The sequence below is a fragment of the Lutra lutra genome, chromosome 5 (assembly GCF_902655055.1).
Source record: "Lutra lutra chromosome 5, mLutLut1.2, whole genome shotgun sequence".
In the NCBI taxonomy this organism is placed as follows: Eukaryota; Metazoa; Chordata; class Mammalia; order Carnivora; family Mustelidae; genus Lutra; species Lutra lutra.
In genome coordinates, this window is record NC_062282.1 from 1,620,567 (window position 1) to 1,627,271 (window position 6,705).

The following is a 6,705-nucleotide window of genomic DNA, read 5'->3' on the forward strand; positions in this document are numbered from 1 at the left end:
CATTTATTTCTAAAATAAATACAGATGAATTGATTTCCATCTGACTACAGGTTAGATATTTATTTTGTTAGTATAATGAAAACAGAAAATAAAAGGAGACAAAATGTTTTGTTACCTTGGTGCCTATTAAGATTTTGGCATCCTTTCTAGAGGGAGCTAGCCAATTTCAATAACATCGGGAACATGAGGAAATAAATTAGACATTTTAATTGTGAGATTATAACATACTGATGGAAGAGCTGGGAAGGAGCCAGAACCAATTTTAATGACAAAACAACAATCTAAGCAAAGTAGAAAACATTAGACTCCAAGGGCTTGAAGGAAAATGCAGAAGCCAAATCAGTAGCACCTCGAAGTTTATGAAGCCGGTAAACTGCAGAGAGCATAAATCGTGCGTGATGTTCACAGATGTATTCTGGATAATGCAGACTGCTCGAAGCAGTAAATCAAAAGCATAATTGGAGGAAATTTCAGAGCCTTAATAATTGATGCTTTAGGTAGTGACAAGAAAATTGCATCTCTGAGGAAAATTTAGAAATTTCCAAATAAAGTCTCCTAGTTCCCAGTCATGAATGACCACCAGCAAGGACTCACGCTATTGAAACAGTTGGGTAACATGACCAGGGGTGAGTCAGTCTTGGATGAAAGAATTTTACTTGCCGGCATTGCAAACAATAGGTCCGTTCTCAATTCACTCAGAAACTTGGCAGTGGGACAGCCTGGCAGAAGCTGTGGTGCCTCCAGAATCGGAGGAGCCCTCGATCGCCACCTTCCTGAGACACATGGCTGCACGTCTTCAGACCTGACTGAACAGGGTGAAGATGGACGGGCGGTGGCCCCAGCTGCTGCTGCCTCCTGGTCACGTTTATGGAGGGACTGCGTGCCTCATGCAAACCTCTGACACAGGACAGCTCTGATGCTGGCAGGAAACGGGGTGCAGAGACTCAAGACACTTTGGGGAGCTCTCCCTCAGCCTGATTATTGTAAACCAACCTCACAGAGGTGTAATTCATATACAACAAAATTCACACATTCTAAGTGTACAATCTGCTATGTTTTGCTATACACTAGAGGAACTACTTCCATCAAAATATAGAACGTTTCTATCTCCCCAAAAAGTTCTCCTGGGCATCTTGTCAATGAACAGGGCCCTCCTCAGGCCATCATTGATCGGATTTCTATCAATATGGACTCGTTTTGCCTGTTCCAGAATTTCACGTGAAAGCACTCATACAGTTTTACTCACTCAAATGTGGGCTCTTTGGCTCAACATAACACTGCGAGGTGTACTTGTGTTTTTCAATAATTCATTTATTTTTATAGCCAAATGTTGTTGCATGGTATGAAGGACTTCATTTTGTTCATGCACCACTCCACTGACAGACACCTAAGTTTTCATTTCTCCAAAGTCAGTGTGTAGGAGCGCCTCAGGCAGCAAGCATGTGTCCAACTTTATGATGGTTTCATGGGATGAGTGCACCATTCTCAACTGCCCAGCAGGTTGCAAGGGCTCTGTCAGTGTCGTGCTCTTCAGCAGTCCACACCGTTCATCTTTTTAGGCTGTAGTGAGAGTTGAGACTGTTGCGAATGGCTGTGTATACACTTGACGACTCACAACCCTGCACGTCTTTCATGAATGTAGTGCCTTTATGTGTCTTCTTTGGAGAACTATCCACTCAAATAGTTTGTCCACTTTTTAATGAGAACAGTTGTCCCGTTATAATAATTTTTGATACCATATAGTATTATTAACTATAGTCCCCAGGATATACATTCCATTCCCAAAACTTACTTATTTTATAGCTGGAAGTTTGTGTTTTTTGACACCCTTCACACATTTTGACCCCCATTCCCCTTGCTTCTGGAACTACCGGCAGGTGCTCTGTATCTGTAAGTTCAGGTTTTCTTTGGTATTGTTTGTTTTAGATTCCACATACAGATGAGATCATATGGTATTTGTCTTTCTCTGAGAAATAATTTTTGTCACTGGTTCTGTTTGTATATATGTGTGTGTATATGTCTACATATTACCCACATACATGTAATTTGTGGAGTATGTGCATATATGTGTACTGTGTGGACAAAGACATGAGCCCAGATCTTGCACATACATGAAAATCCCTGACACAGGTTTTAGATGTGTGCGCCTGTGCTGCGACTCTTTTCCTCCAGGCTGTGGTTTTCTTGTCTCCCATTCTTGACACCGTCTTTGAAGCTTGTACTGTTTTAGAGCTGATGCTGTCCATTTCATCCTTTTGCCTGAAATCAATATAACAAAACCAGCTCTGTCATGTTGTTTTTATGATACTTTTATTCCATCCTTCCACTCTTACTATCTGTCTGTGTGTATGAACCATAACCTCCACAGATGGAGTTGGGTCTGACTAGTCCAACCAGCCTGAAATCTCTGCCTTATAGTTTACATGTTTAGCCCATTTACATTTATTATACATATACGATGATTGAGCTAAACCATTTCATTCTTCATTTATCATTTATCTATTCTGATTTTCTTTTTTTTTAATTTTTTATTTCTTTTCAGCATAACAGTATTCATTGTTGGGGGGAGGAGTCAAGATGGCGGAGAAGTAGCAGGCTGAGACTACTTCAGGTAGCGGGAGATCAGCTAAATAGCTTATCTAAAGATTGCAAACACCTACAAATCAAAGAGAAGAAGAACAACAATTCTAGAAACAGAAAATCAACCACTTTCTGAAAGGTAGGACTGGCGGAGAAGTGAATCCAAAGCGACGGGAAGATAGACCATGGGGGGAGGGGCCAGCTCCCGGCAGGTGGCGGAGCAATGGAGCACACAATTGGGACTTTTAAAAGCCTGTTTCGCTGAGAGACATCGCTTCAGAGGCTTAACCGGGGTGAAACCCACGTGGGGTCAGCGTGGCCTCAGGTCCCACAGGGTCACAGAAGGATCGGGGGTGTCTGAGTGTCACAGAGCTTACCGGTATTAGAACGGGGAAGCCAGCTACAGAGACAGAGCCGAGGAGTGAGCTCTAAGCTTGGGGTTATCTTGATCGGTCGCAGGCTCGGTCAGCTAGGAGCGCAGATGGAGGCCAGGGTGACGGGAGCAATTGGGCGCTGTTCTCTGAGGGCGCACTGAGGAGTGAGGCCCTGGGCTCTCGGCTCCTCCGGGCCGGAGACTGGGAGGCCGCCATCTTCATTCCCGTCCTCCGGGACTCTACGGAAAGTGCTCAGGGAACAAAAGCTCCTGAAAGCAAACCCAAGCGGATTACTCAACCCAGACCGGGTAAGGGCAGTGCAACTCCGCTGGGGGCAAAGACACTTGAGAATCACTACAACAGGCCCCTCCCCCAGAAGATCAACGGGAAACCCAGCCAGGACCAAGTTCACCTACCAAGGAGTGCAGTTTCAATACCAAGAAGAACAGCAGAATTCCAGAGGAGGAAAAAGCAAAGCACGGAACTCATGGCTTTCTCCCCATGATTCTTTAGCCTTGCAGTTAATTTAATTTTATTTCTTTTTCAATTTTTTTTCCTTTCTTCTGCTAAATATTTTTAACTTTTACCTTTTCCTTTTTTAACATTTTTAACTAGTTTATCTAATATATATATATATATATTTTTTTTCCTTTTTATATTTTTTCTTTATTGGTTTTCTTTTTTTAATTGTTTCTTTTCATTTTTTTTTCTTTCTGAACCTCTTTTATCCTCTTTCTCCCCCCTCACAATTTGGGATCTCTTCTGATTTGGCTAAAGCATATTTTCCTGGGGTTGTTACCACACTTTTAATATTTTACTTGCTCCTTCATATACTCTTATCTGGACAAAATGACAAGGCAGAAAAATTCACCGCAAAAAAAAAAAGAACAAGAGGCAGTACCAAAGGCTAGGGACCTAATCAATACAGACATTGGTAATATGTCAGATATAGAGTTCAGAATGACGATTCTCAAGGTTCTAGCCGGGCTTGAAAAAGGCATGGAAGATATTAAAGCAACCATCTCGGGAGATATAAAAGCCCTTTCTGGAGAAATAAAAGAACTAAAATCTAACCAAGATGAAATCAAAAAAGCTATTAATGAGGTGCAATCAAAAATGGAGGCTCTCACTGCTAGGATAAATGAGGCAGAAGAAAGAATTAGCGATATAGAAGACCAAATGACAGAGAATAAAGAAGCTGAGCAAAAGAGGGACAAACAGCTACTGGACCACGAGGGGAGAATTCGAGAGATAAGTGACACCATAAGACGAAACAACATTAGAATAATTGGGATTCCAGAAGAAGAGGAAACAGAGAGGGGAGCAGAAGGTATATTGGAGAGAATTATTGGAGAGAATTTCCCCAATATGGCAAAGAAAACAAGCATCAAAATCCAGGAGGTTCAGAGAACCCCTCTCAAAATCAATAAGAATAGGTCCACACCCCATCACCTAATAGTAAAATTTACAAGTCTTAGTGACAAAGAAAAGATCCTGAAAGCAGCCCGGGAAAAGAAGTCTGTAACGTACAATGGTAAAAATATTAGATTGGCAGCAGACTTATCCACAGAGACCTGGCAGGCCAGAAAGAGCTGGCATGCTATATTCAGAGTACTAAATGAGAAAAACATGCAGCCAAGAATACTATATCCAGCTAGGCTATCATTGAAAATAGAAGGAGAGATTAAAAGCTTCCAGGACAAACAAAAACTGAAAGAATTTGCAAATACCAAACCAGCTCTACAGGAAATATTGAAAGGGGTCCTCTAAGCAAAGAGAGACCCTAAAAGTAGTAGATCAGAAAGAAACAGAGACAATATACAATAACAGTCACCTTACAGGCAATACAATGGCACTAAATTCATATCTCTCAATACTTACCCTGAATGTTAATGGGCTAAATGCCCCAATCAAAAGACACAGGGTATCAGAATGGATAAAAAAACAAAACCCATCGATATGTTGCCTACAAGAAACTCATCTTAAACCCGAAGACACCTCCAGGTTTAAAGTGAGGGGGTGGAAAAGAATTTACCATGCTAATGGACATCAGAAGAAAGCAGGAGTGGCAATCCTTATAGCAGATCAATTAGATTTTAAGCCAAAGACTATAATAAGAGATGAGGAAGGACACTATATCATACTCAAAGGAACTGTCCAACAAGAAGATCTAACAATTTTAAATATCTATGCCCCTAACGTGGGAGCAGCCAACTATATAAACCAATTAATAACAAAATCAAAGAAACACATCGACAAGAATACAATAATAGTAGGGGATTTTAACACTCCCCTCACTGAAATGGACAGATCATCCAAGCAAAAGATCAACAAGGAAATAAAGGCCTTAAATGACACACTGGACCAGATGGACATCACAGATATATTCAGAACATATCATCCCAAAGCAACAGAATACACATTCTTCTCTAGTGCACATGGAACATTCTCCAGAATAGATCACATTCTTGGTCCTAAATCAGGTCTCAACCGTTATCAAAAGATTGGAATCATTCCCTGCATATTTTCGGACCACAATGCTCTGAAGCTAGAACTCAATCACAAGAGGAAATTTGGAAAGAACCCAAATACATGGAGACTAAACAGCATCCTTCTAAAGAATGAATGGGTCAACCAGGAAATTAAAGAAGAATTGAAAAAATTCATGGAAACAAATGAAATCATAAAGATCAGAGCAGAAATCAATGAAATAGAAACCAAAAAAAACAATAGAACAAGTCAATGAAACTAGGAGCTGGTTCTTTGAAAGAATTAATAAGATTGATAAACCCCTGGCCAGCTTATCAAAAAGAAAAGAGAAAGGACCCAAATAAATAAAATCATGAATGAAAGAGGAGAGATCACAACGAACACCAAAGAAATACAGACAATTATAAGAACATACTATGAGCAACTCTATGCCAACAAATTTGACAATCTGGAAGAAATGGATGCATTCCTAGAGACATATAAACTACCACAACTGAACCAGTTCCTATCAAAGTACCATCCATTTTTTTCAAAGAAATGGAACAAATAATCCTAAAATTTATATGGAACCAGAAAAGACCTCGAATAGCCAAAGGAATATTGAAAAAGAAAGCCAAAGTTGGTGGCATCACAATTCTGGACTTCAAGCTCTATTACAAAGCTGTCATCATCAAGACAGCATGGTACTGGCACAAAAACAGACACATAGATCAATGGAACAGAATAGAGAACCCAGAAATAGACCCTCAACTCTATGGTCAACTCATCTTCGACAAAGCGGGAAAGAATGTCCAATGGAAAAAAGACAGCCTCTTCAATAAATGGTGTTGGGAAAATTGGACAGCCACATGCAGAAAAATGAAATTGGATCATTTCCTTACACCACACACGAAAATAGACTCAAAATGGATGAAAGACCACAATGCGAGAAAGGAATCCATCAAAATCCTTGAGGAGAACTCAGGCAGCAACCTCTTTGACCTCAGCTGCAGCAACATCTTCCTAGGAACATCGCCAAAGGCAAGGGAAGCAAGGGCAAAAATGAACTATTGGGATTTCATCAAGATCAAAAGCTTTTGCACAGCAAAGGAAACAGTGAACAAAACCAAAAGACAACTGACAGAATGGGAGAAGATATTTGCAAATGACATATCAGATAAAGGGCTAGTGTCCAAAATCTATAAAGAACTTAGCAAACTCAACACCCAAAGAGCAAATAATCCAATCAAGAAATGGGCAGAGGACATGAACAGACATTTCT